The sequence below is a fragment of the Choloepus didactylus genome, chromosome 14 (assembly GCF_015220235.1).
Source record: "Choloepus didactylus isolate mChoDid1 chromosome 14, mChoDid1.pri, whole genome shotgun sequence".
In the NCBI taxonomy this organism is placed as follows: Eukaryota; Metazoa; Chordata; class Mammalia; order Pilosa; family Megalonychidae; genus Choloepus; species Choloepus didactylus.
In genome coordinates this window covers 48,936,840-48,951,623 of record NC_051320.1, presented here as the reverse complement: position 1 = coordinate 48,951,623, position 14,784 = coordinate 48,936,840, and positions in this window count along the sequence as shown.

Here is a 14,784-nt window from a genome sequence, read left to right as displayed (position 1 = left end):
TCCCCAGAGTTCAGGCAGTGAATAATTTTATTTTAATGGTAAGGGAAAGAAATATTTTCTCTTGAACCTCTTGAAATGCTCTATTTGTGGGGTACAATTTATTAAAATGTCTCTAATACCATATTTTGACTTTTGCATCTGAATCTAAGGATATTTTAATATTCTAAATCTAATAGAGTTTGTTTGTTAACATGCTCATTTGTTTATTCAACAAATATTTATTGAGCATTTTTTATGGGAAAGTCCTGTTTCGTGCTTAGAGCAATACAACATAGACAAGGCAGGGAAAGACCCCACCCTCACACAAGAGGGCATTTACAACCCCAGCATTCCGAGGGGGGATGAGAGAGATGATTCGATTGCTTCTTTCACAGGCAAGAATTATTTACGTGGGATCTCTGAAAATATAACTAGGGCCACATTTCTTCATAACTAGACAAGCTCATAACCCCAAGGGTGTCTGTACCTCACAAGAAAGGTAGTTGCAGACAGTGCCATTAAAGCCAATAGCTTACACATATTCAAGGCTGTTTGGGGACTAAGAATTGAGGATTTATATAAAACTGGGAGAACAGAAGAGTTGGCACCTAAAGGAAACTTGCCACTGCGGTTATGTTAACTGTCATAGATGCTTCAGAAAAATCAGTGGTTAAAAGACATCAGCATTGACCTAATTGATTGGAAATCAGGAAAAAACCCAAAGACTGCTAAGAGTACTTTTAGGCAGAATTGGTTTCACTTTGTTTCAGCTCATTTCCCCAAACCTCTTTGTTGGGGCAGTCAGGCAGGAAGAAGAAATACATGTAGACTAGAAAGAGACAATATAATTATTCATTATCATCATCATCATCATCTTCTTCATTGTTTTATGTATTTTTATTTGGTGGTACTTTGGAAATGTTCTATTTAATTTGATGGACCAGAAGAAGGAGAGCTAACATTGCTTCCTTTTGTAGTTGAGGGAGAGACTAAGGGAAATATTTCTTACTTACACATACAGTCAAAGATACAAAAATGGGGTAGAGATGCTACTGGTAGAAAAGTTGTAGAACCATGGTCAACCATAATGAATGCTTACTGCTGTGGCAAGATAATTGGTTGAGATTTGAGCTGTGTTTTAATTTCACTTTTATTTTTCTCTCCCTGCATATAGAGAAGGTGGCTGCTCTTTGGATTTGCTTGCCTAGAGGAAGTTTGGGCCAGAAGGGAACTTTTCTTCCTGCCTTTGGTGACAGCCTAAACATATCTAGGAGATTATGCTAAAGTGCCCTAGGGAGCAGGAGAGAGAGGTGAGGAGAGAGCTAAGTGAAGGAAGAGCAGGAGACAGAAAAGATTCTCCAGGATTGGCAAGATCCTAAAGTGGATACCTGTGCTCTGTTCTCTCAGTACCCAGGGGTGGCAGGGCTTCAGTGGAGGGTGGCTGCAGGGGGGGCTGGACTCTATGCACAGGGCCTTCCTGGACAAGGAAAGATTCCACTATCTCTTTTGACACAGGACCATTGAGGTCAATGGTCTTCTTTAGACGAAGTGGGCCTAGGCCATAAAAAACCAGTTGCAACCATATGGGTTGGAGATTGGAGATCTGTCTCTATTTTCTGGGTACCACGTTGTTCTAGTTTGCTAATGCTGCAGAATGCAAAACACCAGAGATGGACAGGCTTTTATAAAACGGGGGTTTATTTCACTACACAGTTACAGTCTTAAGGCCACAAAGCATCCAAAGTAACACCTCAGCAATTGGGTACCTTCACCGGAGGACGGCCAGTGGTGTCTGGAAAACCTCTGTTAGCTAGGAAGGCAGCTGGTGTCTGCTCCAAAGCTCCGGCCTCAAAACGGCTTTCTCCCAGGACGTTCCTTTCTAGCAAGCTTGCTTCTCTTCAAAACATCACTCCCAGCTGCACTCTCTTTTCTCTCTTTGAGTCAGCTCATTTATATAGCTCCACCAATCAAGGCCCACCCCAAATGGGTGGGGCCACGCCTCCATGGGAACATCTCATCAAAATTATCATTACCCACAGCTGAGTGGGGCACATTCCAAGCAAATCTAACCAGCACCAAAAATGTCTGCCGCACACAAGACCACAAAGATAATGGCATTTGGGGGACACAATACACTCAAACTGGCACATTCCACCCCCTGGACCCCAAAATGACATTATCTTTCCAAATACAAAATACATTCATTTCATCACAATATCACAGAAACTTACATCATCTCAGTAACAAAAGTTAAGTACAAAATCCCATCAAAATCAGTTTAGGCATGGTCAGTCCTAAGGCATAATTTTTCTTTAGCTGTGGATCTGTGAACTTAGAACAAGTTATGTGCTCCCAATATACAAAGGAGAGACATTCATAGGGTAAACATTTCCATTGCCATAAGGAGAAAGAGTAAGGAAAACAGGGTTAACAGGACCAAAACAGTTCCTAAAACCTGCAGGACAAACTCCATTAGATTTCAAAGTCTGAGAGTCATTTACAGAACGACGTTGCATCCTTGGGGCTTGAGAGAGCGGGAGTCTAACCCTTCCTAAGGGCCTTTCTGGCAGCCCTTTCCTCTCCAAACGCTTAGGTGAGTGCTCCAACATTTCCACACATTGGGGAGACCACCTTCTCGGCTCCACCCTCCTCAAACCTCGGGGCAGCTCCCGGATTCCCTTCCATCTCCGGGGCACATGCTCAACCCCTTCAGAACAGTGGGGTGGCAGCCAGGCTCTCCTCAATTCCCTGGAAATGTGCTCCACCCTCTTTGGGACCTGAGGTGGCAAAACTCTTCCAGAGCATCGAGGCAGAAAGCCTGCCCTCGACCTTCAGGGCAAACTCACCCTTTCCATGCATGTGGGCTGCTCTGCTCTCCCAGCCCGAGACCTCCTGACTCCAGACCTCAACCTCCATGGCTCTGTCTTTGAAGAGATTTTTCCTTTAATTTTTTCCTTGTCTGTCTCCTCCAGTCCAGACTGGCAATGGCTCTGTCTATAAAGATCTCGCAAAAATTCTGTTGGCTTTGCATGAAGCATGCAGGGGTCAAAGCCATCAGACAATAGGACTTTCCACAAATCCTTTCTGCTTAACTCCTTTTCCAATCTTGGCTTGTACTGAAATGGCGGCTGGGTTCCATGTTTGGTTCCATCCTCACGTTGGGCTGTAGCTTCTGGGATTCCACCCCCTGGAAGCCTGTAATTTTCCAAGCCATCAACTTCTGGTTTCTTTGAACCCAAGAGTTCAGTTCTAAGTTTATCTCTCTCTGCTCGCATTTTACTATAAGCTGCAAGGAGAAGCCAGGATACGTCCTCCACACGTAGTCTGGAGATCTCCTCAGCTAAGTATTCCAGGTTGTTGCTTCCAGATTCTTCCTTCCATCTGACACCAGGACTCAATTTTGCCAAATTCTCTGCCACTTTAAAACAAGGATCGCCTTTCTTCCAGTTCACAACAACACATTGATCATCTCTGTTCAAGGCCTCATCCGAAGTATCTTTAGAGTCCATATTTCCACAAACAGTCTCTTTAAAGCAGTTTGGCCTTTTCTATCAAGCTCCTCACAATTCTTCCAGAATCTTCCCCTTATCCACTTAAAAAGCCGTTCCAACATGTTTGGTATTTGCAAACTCAGCAGCAAAAGCACCCCACTCCTGGTACCAAAATCTGTTCTAGTTTGCTAATGCTGCAGAATGCAAAACACCAGAGATGGACAGGCTTTTATAAAACGGGGGTTTATTTCACTACACAGTTACAGTCTTAAGGCCACAAAGCATCCAAAGTAACACCTCAGCAATCGGGTACCTTCACCGGAGGACGGCCAGTGGTGTCTGGAAAACCTCTGTTAGCTAGGAAGGCAGCTGGTGTCTGCTCCAAAGCTCCAGCCTCAAAACGGCTTTCTCCCAGGACGTTCCTTTCTAGCAAGCTTGCTTCTCTTCAAAACATCACTCCCAGCTGCACTCTCTTTTCTCTCTTTGAGTCAGCTCATTTATATAGCTCCACCAATCAAGGCCCACCCCGAATGGGTGGGGCCACGCCTCCATGGGAACATCTCATCAAAATTATCATTACCCACAGCTGAGTGGGGCACATTCCAAGCAAATCTAACTAGCACCAAAAATGTCTGCCCCACACAAGACCACAAAGATAATGGCATTTGGGGGACACAATACACTCAAACCGGCACACACGTGAACCTCCCAGATTTCTGTGAGACTCTAGAGAGGGGAGGGTGTCAAGAACTATTAAGACTTAAAATGTACAGAGTTATTCTTTGGGATGTTGGAAGAGTTTTGGTAATCAGATGGTGGTAATGGTTGTAGAACACTGTGAACATAATTAACAGCACTGAATTATATATTTTGATCTAGTTAAAAGGGAAAATTTAGGTTGTATGTAAGAACTGTGAAGGAGCTGAGAGCTTACCCTACTTACCAAGCTGATACGTTAACATATTACTATTTCATGGATGCTGGCAGAAGATATGAGACTCCTCAGAGAGGCGGAGTTATTACAGCAATAGTAGTGGCTGGAGTATCACCATTCTGCATTGGTTCCCTGAGCCCAGCCACCACAAGATGATGTGAAGATGGCCAGGTGCTATTGGGTATTGGGTTACGTTATAGGAGAGCTTAGGGACATGAAATCTTTTGTAATAGGCAGCAAGCATGCCTGCCATGTGCTCAATAAGGAGACACTCTCTCTACCTGCCGTGGGTGTTTGCTATAGAAATATCTTTGAAAAGATGGTCCGGAACGAAGGGCAGTCGGCACCTCTAAACACAAGATGTGCAGAAATATGAAACACCAATGGATAATTGTCTCCCAATAAAGGGGATATTCAATAATAACTGAGATTAAAATCCTGCCATGGCATAGGGACTTGAAGTCAGATTTAATTTCATTTAAAGAAAATAAAGAAATAGGACATTTCTTTAAAAAAAAAAAGTTTGTGGAATAAAATTTATACCCACTGTACTATTATGAGGCAGGCACTTTGCTAATACTTCATGATTATTTCATGCTTAATGATTTATCTCATTTAAGAGCATGGACTTTGGAATCAGATCTGAGTTCATATCCTGGTCACCACTTATTGGGCAAGTTGTTTAACTCTTTAGCCTCAGAGTGCTTACCTGTAAAATGGGAATAATAATTTCCACCTCAGTGTTGATGTAAGGATTCAATGAAATGACACCTGGAAAGTGCTAAGCACATTGGCACAGAGGAGGTGCCAAATATTTGGGAGTTACTGATGTTATTTAAAAGTATATATTGTAATAGCAATGAATGTGTGTGGGAAATAGAGCAATCACAGGTAGGAAAAGAGACGTGGGTCTTTCAAATTGGCAATGTCTTTGGGCAAATTAGGTTAGAGGAGAATTCGAGTTTTCCATATGTACATTCATTCTCTGAGTTGATATACAATATGGGAACATTATTAATTTACTGAGAAAATCAGAGCTAAAGAGATAGAATGGCCTGAAAAATTACAGGTTACGCAAAGGTAAACTATTAGAACAATGGATCCAGACTAGAGACCAGATAGCCACTGAGGGAGGGGTTGTCCCAGGAATAGGCATGCAGGCGGACCATGAATAATAGTGTGCTGACATATCTCATCTTTAGTCTGCCATTGAGATTGTCACAGGTTCTCTCAACAGAGTAAACTCAGAGATAAAACAAACCTGGAAGGGAACAAAAAGGAAAGTCCCTGCAGGCAGGCCTGGAGTGGCTGGAGACCCCTGCCTGGGCCAGTCACCTCTGTCTGGGAACAGCTATGCTATACAAAGAAAAATAACATTTTTTTGTATGTGTTATGATGTGAAAAAGGCTGGGAAGCACTGATATAAGAATTGAGCATCTTAGGTCCACAAGGGGGAGAACCGTCTGTGGAGACAGGAAGTGATGGAGGTAAAATATCACTAAAAATCTCAAACTGAATTCAAGATTTGTCATATCCAAGCAAGGACAAGATAGATGAATCCCAGTATTCTAGGCAGGCACATTATTTGCATCGGTACCATTGAGTTCCCTAGTTAGTACACACTATGAATGGCTTTCTCTGGAGTTGTGTAATGCAGAAGATACTGTTCGGGGATCTAGCTGTAAGTACTGGTCATAGGAATCCTGGAGTTTGGAGGCGGAAATTGTACTCCTGCTGGTGGGGTTGGGGGCTGAGACTTACCTGTAGAGCAGATACTACCACTGGGTTACTATACAGAAACTGAGATAACACCAGAGAAATAGGGCACCAGTGCCAGAGTGAATCCAGAAACCAGAGTAAAGTCCTGCCAGCTGCCTGGGCTAGTGGTATAAAGCTTCTTGTGCTTCCCCAACCTAGGACAAGAGGGTAAGCTTGGTGCTAGAGTCTGGAGCATGGCCAGTTTTTAAAGTGAAAGCTTAAGTGGATTTAGGTTTGAAAGTTAATCAGGAAGCCAGGCAGGGAGCAAAGCAGATCACAAGACCACATTCTTTTCAGGGTCCCTGTGTCTGTGCTTGTGGAGTCCAGAATCCACAAGTCAACTCTACCCCTACCCCCTCCTACTAGTGGAAAGCTTTGTTCTTGCTGAAGTTAAAGAACATTTAGATTCTGTTCCACTGCATCAGATCACAGGATTTTTAAAAAATTGATTGGGTTAGGTAATAAGCTCAGATAATCATTCAGTCCTTGTAGCAGCATTTGAGTCATTTATTAATGCAAGGACATTAATCTGCTCTATTATAAATACAGGATAATTACCCAGATGATGTGTGAAGTGCTTTCTAAATTTCTTTTCTTTATTTAGTCCAATATAACAACTAACATATGCCATGGGTACATGTGGACGAGGTCAATTATGAAGCGAACAAAAACTAGGCCTATTGATAAGTGGGTGTGGTTGAGAATCAGTCATTCAAAAAGTACATTAAGGGCCGCCTCTATGACTAGAGCTAGGTATTATGGGGTACAGGGACAAAGAAGTGAGAACTGTGGGCACCTGCTCCAAAGGAGTTCTGATCTAGTAGAGGAAGGAAGGCTAAGCTACAAGAATCAGTTAAGGTGGGTGAGAACATAGGAACCCTGGAGATGAGAGCCTCCAGTGTGGAGGTGCTTAGGAATGTCAACCATACACTGGAGGAAGGTCACCAAGTACAAGGGCAACAGTTCACACCCCTGATTTGCTTTTGTTTCCACTGAGAGGGTTCTTCAAAAATAAACGTTTCGCTTGAATACGAGTGAGATCTGGTTTGTTTGTACAGGTTGGTGTGAAGCCCCAATAAATCCCAGAGTAATTTGGGCAGAGGATAAAGAAGTATTTGAAAAGTCCTCTTGAGGAACTGGGGAAAAATGTGGAAATATTAAATTTACTCACCTGGGGAATTCCTTATATTCTTTTAAACGTTGAGACTACCAAATTAGTAGGCCTAACCCTCAATCTTGGGGCTTGCCCTTATGAAGTTTCTTACTGCAAAGGAGAAGCTAAGCCTACTTATAATTGTGCCTAAGAGTCACTCTCAGAGAACTTCTTTTGTTGCTCAGATGTGGCCTCTCTCTCTAAGCCAACTCGGCAGGTAAACTCACTGCCCTCCCTCTACATGGGACATTGCTCCCAGTGGTATAAATCTCCCTGGCAATATGGGACATGACTCCCGGGGTTGAGTCTGGACCCAGCATCATGGGATTAAGAAAGCCTTCTTGACCAAAAGGGGGAAGAGAAATCAAACAAAGTAACATTTCAGTGGCTCAGAGATTTCAAATGGAGTCAAGAGGTCATTCTGGAGGTTATTCTTATGCATTATATAGCTATCCCTTATTAGTTTTTAGTGTATTAGAATAGCTAGAAGGAAGTACCTGAAACTGTTGAACTGCAACCCAGTAGCCTTGTTTCTTGAAGACAAGTGTATAAGTATATAGCTTATATGGTGTGACTGAGTGATTGTATAAAACCTTGTGACTCACACTCCCTTTATCCAGTGTGTGAACAGATGAGTAGAAAAATGGGGACAAAAAAGTAAATGAATAATGGGGGGGATGGGGGAGATGGCTTGTTTTGGGTGTTTTTTTTTACTCTTATTTTTATTCTTATTCTTATTTTAATTTTAATTTTTTTTTTTGAGTATGAAAATGTTCAAAACTTCAATGTAGTGATGAATGCACAACTATACGATGATACTGTGAACAATTGATTGTACACTTTGGATGATTTTCTGATATATAACTTAACTATATCACAATAAAATTGTAAGAAAATTAAAAGGGGTCAGTCCAACGTAAGGTAGGTGATTATGGGAAGAGGGAGTTTTGAACTTCATTCTTTAGAGAAATAACAGAAACAGCAAGAAATCATATCTTTGGTTAACTGAGTTTTGATGCCATTTGAGAAAGGGAGTCAGAATGATAGGCCTAAGATTCATGCTAAGAAATTTGTAAATATTACATATCCTTTAAACTTCCTATGTTTTATGGTTATTTTTTTAGCTTTCTTCTCCATGATGATTATCAGGATGGCGTGGGTCTTTAGGGATGTCCATCTCCAAAACCAATCTTGAAGGAGAAAGATCTCAAGGGGCAGAGGAGATGGTATAGAAGAGTGGGAAGGTGAAAAGTCCATCTGTCACCGTGTCCTACAGTGGGAAGAAAAGGAAGCCTGCCCATGTGGCTTACTAAATTGTCCTGGATGCTCTTACAGTTTTCCCAGAGAGAATAGACATCGTGTGCCATCTACTCCAAGAAAGGTGTCAATTGGATATGCATGCATTACAAACACAACGAAGGGAGTAAGTGGAGTCACCAAAGCTTCTTGGAGGACATTTGGCTTGAATTTGACTTTAAGGAGTGAGAGCGATTTGGCCAGATGAGGAGGAGAAATGGTTTAATGATGGCTCCCATCTCTAAATATTTCTCTTGTGTCAGGCCTGTGCCACTTTGCATATGTTATTTCATTCAATCCTTGGAAGGATTGAGCAAACTGAGTTTGGAAGTTTGAAGTCCATTTTCTGATAGGGGATGGAGCTGAGTTTCATACCCAAAGAATCTCTGAAGTCTACTAAACCATGTGGTCTCCACAGACCAGATTTTGAGGTTTTAAACTGGGGGCAGTACTGTCCTCCTGGAGGGTATTGGAAAGGGGTGTTGTCACATGTACTGTGGATTCTATTTGGGAGGGGTCAGGGTGCAAAACATTCTGTCGTATGCAGGCAGTCCTGTCTTATGAAGAATTGTTGCAAATGCTGATAGATCCTTTATTGAGAAAAACTGGAGGACAATATCATGAACGTAGGTAAGGCAATGGGAGATGAGAATTGCCATAAGTAGGGTATGTATGAGGGGTAGAGTGGAGACTTATCTGGTCAATACACAGACTCAGACTAGGGAGAAAATCTTGTTTGTTCCTCAAATGCTTTTCTTTGCATAGCTCATTCTTGTCCTTCAGGTCTTAGAACAAATATATTCTCATATAGGCCTTTTCAACCACTCTCCAGTTTATTTCATCATCCTTGTATTAGCTATCTATTTCTGTGTAACAAATTGCCCCCAAACTTAGCAGCTAAGACAAAAAAATTTATTGTTTCACATTTTCTGTGGGTCCAGAATATGGGAGTGAGGGGTTATCATTTAGATTTCTCCTGCAGCTGTCTGAAGGAGTGGGAGGATCAGCTTCTGAGATCACTCACATGGTTGTGCAGGCCCCAGTTCCTTGCTGGCTGTTTGCCACTTGGACCTCTCCATCAGCTGTCTGAGTGTCCTTATGACATGGCAGTTGGCTTCTCCCCCAGGGAGAGATAGAACATGGGAAAGTGACCAAAATATAAGCCACATCTTGGATTCTCCCATACTCTATTGGTTTGTCAGCCCTACCCAGTTCACTGTGGAGGGGATAATGCAAGGCATGAATAATAGCAGGCAGTGTCATTGCAGCTATTGTGGAGATTTGGAGACAACAGTCCTGCTTATTTTCTTCATGGCACTATCCCAATCTCAGACTCTCTTATTTATTTGTTTACTTGTTGATTGATGATCTCTCCTCACCAGAATAGAAGTTGTACTAAGGTTCACTGCTGAAGCTCCAACGCTAGAAGAAGGTCTGCCACAATAAATATTTTTGAGAGAATGAATATATGAGTGAACCAAATGGGAAGGTATAGAAAGTCACTAATCAAGCTCCATTTATTTTGCCTAAATTTATTTTTATCACATTGGCTTTTGATTCAGTTGCCTTATAAGATCACTAACTGGACAAAAAGGCAGGAACATGAAACAGATGTCTACTTCAATTTGTTTAACTTGATAAATGATTTAAACAATTGCCCATATCCTTTCTTTTCTACTGTGTCAAATATAGGCTCTAGTAATTAAAATAATCTGCTATAGTACATCATGGTTTCAGAACTGCTTTCACATTCTCTATTGCATTTGATCTTACGGTGGCACATTAAGTTGATAGAACTTACGTTTGTAGAAGAGTATTGGATTTTAGAGAGACCAGTGATTTGTGGAATGGAAACAGTAAGTAATAATTGGACCTTAAACCAAGCCTCTGCCTTCGCTGAACCCTATTCCTTTGTTCAATGCTTACATAATATCAATACTAATCCTCTGTAATACTTTTAATAATCTGGAAATAACATGCTATTCTCAGAATAGCTATTCTAGAATAACTTATTTCTTTCATATGTGCATGGACTATTTCTTGCACTCCAGGGTGATCTTATTAGCTTACCATTATGGCATGGGCTTCAAATTGTTAATTTAATTTAGTTATCATTTTTTGACTGCCTGCTGTGTACTAGCACTGTGCTAGGTGCTGCATGTAAAAAAGATGAATAGATATGATTTTTGAAGGAATGACATTTCCTGTTTTTTTCTTTTCCTAATTGTGAAAGCAACTTAGGTATATTTCAGACATTTTGAAAAATATAGAAATGTATAAAGAAGGAAACAAAATCATCCATAAACCAACCTCTAAATGTTAACTACTATCAACATTTTTGAGTATTTCTTTCCAGGGTATAGGTATAGGTATAGTCATAGGTATAGATATAGGTAAATGTGCATTTACTGCCCTATAATACTTGCATGTGAGAAAAAAAAAATCCCATTGAAAATATTTTTTTTTTTTTTCACATCCTGTTAAATCGACTTAGCCCTTAACCTGCCTGGTCTTGGGCTGTCCAACTGCTCCCTTTAAGTTGTGAAAGTCCCCAAGGGCTTGTGCATTCTGGGAAAACTGGGAAGGATCTGATCTTAGGTTCTGGCCCTCATGGCCCATTAGATGGTGGGAGGCTCCCCTGGCTCACGAGGACTTGTGTTCAGGCCCAGGAACTCCACGAGGCCAGGCCTACCTGTGGGGCACCTTGAATAGAACCAGGGAGCAGAAACCCATCACTTGATTCTTCCGTCTCCCCGGTCTTAAGGACCGTAACTCTTTCCCTGTGTCTGGGCCATGGCCCTCCATTGCCCTTGAATGATCCCATGTCCCATAAAGATCCAACTTGCTCACTCTCTCTATGACTGAAATACCAAAGATGCTAATTCCTTTTGGAGCAAGAGAGCCTCAAAATGCAAAGGCCTTGCTGTTCTTCAGCGGGGCTGGTGGGTTGGGTATGTTTACAGTTCCATCCTGTATCAGCAAGATTACTCAGCAGAAAAAGAGACAACACGCTAATTTGTTTAATCATGCACCTTATTTCTATATTTCTGTCTACCTGTATTCAATTTTAAATGATATTGAACATAGTTGTCTTTATCCTGCTTTTTAACTTAGTCACATCGTGAATGCAACCTACAATATTAAATATTTTATAAGAAATACGATTTTCCTACTTTTTGATGTTACAAAGAGTTCTGAAATCAACATTCTTTTTTTTTAATTCAATTTTATTGAGATATACTCATGTAGCATGCAGTCATACAAAGCGTACATTCAGTTGTTCACAGTACCATTATATAGTTGTGCTTTCATCACCAAAATTAATTTTTGCACATTTTCAGTACCACACACTCATAAATAATAAGAATAAAAATTAAAGAGAAAAGAACAATTACAGTAAAAAAGAAACTGGGTGCCTATTTTTTTTTTGCCCCCATTTTTCTACTCATACCATCCATACACTGGACAAGGGGAGTGTGGTCCATATAGCTTTCCCAATCACATTCTCACGCCTCATAAAGCTACATTTTTATACAATCGTCCTCAAGATTCAAGGGTTCTGGGTTGTAGTTTGATAGTTTCAGTATTTACTGCTAGCTATTCCAATTCGTTAGAACCTAAAAAGGGTTATCTATATTGTGCATAAGAGTGCCCACCAGAGTGACCTCTCGGCTCCTTTTGGAATCTCTCTGCCACTGAAGCTTATTCCATTTCCTTTCACATACCTCTTTTGGTCAAGATGTTCTCCATCCCACGATGCCGGGTCTACATTCCTCCCTGGGAGTCATATTCCACATTGCCAGGGAGATTCACTCCCCTGGGTGTCAGATCCCATGTAGAGGGGAGGGCAGTGAATTCATGAAATCAACATTCTTGAACATAAATCTTCGTTCGAACACTTGATCAATTTCTTAGGATAAATTATTGTTTCTGTTCTTAAAGCATTCAGTCTGGCATGGGAGTGGGAGTGGGCAGGGAGAAAAAGAGAGAAATAATTTTCATGCAGGTGGTGGATGGGACAATGGAGACAGAATGTCAGGTACAAAGGCACTGATGGGGGAGGCATCAGCAGCAGTGATAGATTTGCCAAGATGCAGGTAGACATATTGCCTTAATTCCTCTTACAGTCAAAGGCATGTATTTTAGATCTGACCCTAAAAGGTGTACCAAAGTCTTGCTACTTAAAGAGTGGCCTCAGACCACAGCATCAGCAACTGGGAGTTATTATAAAGGAGATTCTCAGCCCTCACTCCAGACTGTGATATATTGTTGATAATATCATTATTAACCCATCCTAAATGTTTGTGTTCTAACCAGCAGATAAGCCTGCAGTTTTAGCTTACAGCCTAATTTCCCTTTCCATCAACATGGAGCCCATGTTTGAAAATGCATGAGCAGTTATTGCTATTATTATGATGACTATTATTACTATTACCTTGATTTTATAGTGTATATATTTTTTTAAGAGCTGAAAAGGCTTAAGAAACTTTATATCACTAATCCTTGCAGTATCACTGTGAAATAGGTAGGTGGCAAATATAAACAAGTATCAATATTATGCTAAATCATATATAAGTATATGCTGTGAAATTACCTGAGATCCAATGAAAGCAATAAGCTTTTGCTATCGGTGAAGTATTTTATTTTTATATCTCTTATGTTAAATCTCTGAGGGATAAGGCTTGGTGACCTATTCTCTTTTTCTCCATCTCTCATGCCAATTTAATGATGCTCCTTTTGCATTTATATGGATTGTTTAAGTATACTTTAAAAAATTCTGGGCCTGAAATAGATTTCATAACATGACCTCAACAATGCTTCCTCAGGACCACACATATAAGGAAAACAGGGATACTTAGAATTATGAAATTGAATTGAAATCAAAGGCTGTAATTTAATCCTGTGAACTTCTATATTGAGGTATTTCTGGACTGAGTCCAACTCATCTTTCCAATCCTGCCATTTACTGTGGCACATTAGTTCATTCCAAACTTTAGTCATTTGCTCATAATGTTCACTGTTATTTATTTAAAAAAAAAAAAAACAACAAATCTCTTAAATTCCAAATACCTTTTCCTTAAGGGAAATTTTATATCAGCACTACAAATGGAAGACCATTATTACTTGCTATAAAATAAAGTAATACTAAAAATAAGCACAAAAAAGACCAAACAATGTTATTAAATTTTAGTCTGTAGTTTTCTAGTCATAGACTTTGGGCCTGAGGCTGCTTTCTCTGTTAAAAAGAGGGATTTAGCAAGTACTGGAGTGGTGTTAAGGATATATTGGCACCAAACTGAGACCGTTTTCTTGAGGCAATTAGGAGAATTAAAAGAGAGTAACGAAGGGATTATTTTTCTGGCTTTCTAATTCAATTTACTTTAATGTCTACCTGTGTATCACCCAAAAGCATTTTCCTTACCTCCCATAATTTTGGACATCACTGCTCAGATGTGACCAGAGTGGTCTACCCACAATTTCCCTGACTAGGCCTACTTCATCCCTCTAAGCACCTTCTTGCTTCCAGCCTTTGTTAAAGCTTCTCCCACCAGATGTGAATTCTCTTCTCTGAGCATCTGAACATTTCAGCATTCAAGATTGACCTCAGATTTCTCTTGAAGCAGTTCTCTGATTGCCTGCTCCTGTGGGGATCTTTATAATCCCTTTTAAAATACTTATAATGCACAATACTCAGTGTAGATCTGACCCTAAAAGATGTACTAAAGTCTTGCTAATTAAAGAGTGGCCTCAGACCACAGCAACCTGGTGGTTGAGAATCTTCTTGCGTGTGAATCTATCTTCATTACTAGTTAGTTGGTAGGCATTCTGAGGGCAACATGGCATTTTAATCTCCTCATCATGGTGCCTTGCAAATAGCAGGTGCTCAATAAGGTAACTATTGCTTGTTTGAGTAAAAATTTCTGACCCTCTTACATTTATGATTTGAATATCCATTTGCTAACCAGAGTTGCACCTACAGTAGATAGATATCTCTGAGAGTTCCTGTTTGACCTTGTCACTCTGTTCAGTGTCATTACAGCAGAAGGGGAAACTTAACGGCAGCTGTGAAAACACCAAGTTACAATTTATTTCTGCTTTGACCTGGAAGTTAGGTTTGTGCTATTTGTGACTGTGAGCATTCTTAGTGACCTTAGAAAAGCCCTGTCTAACTC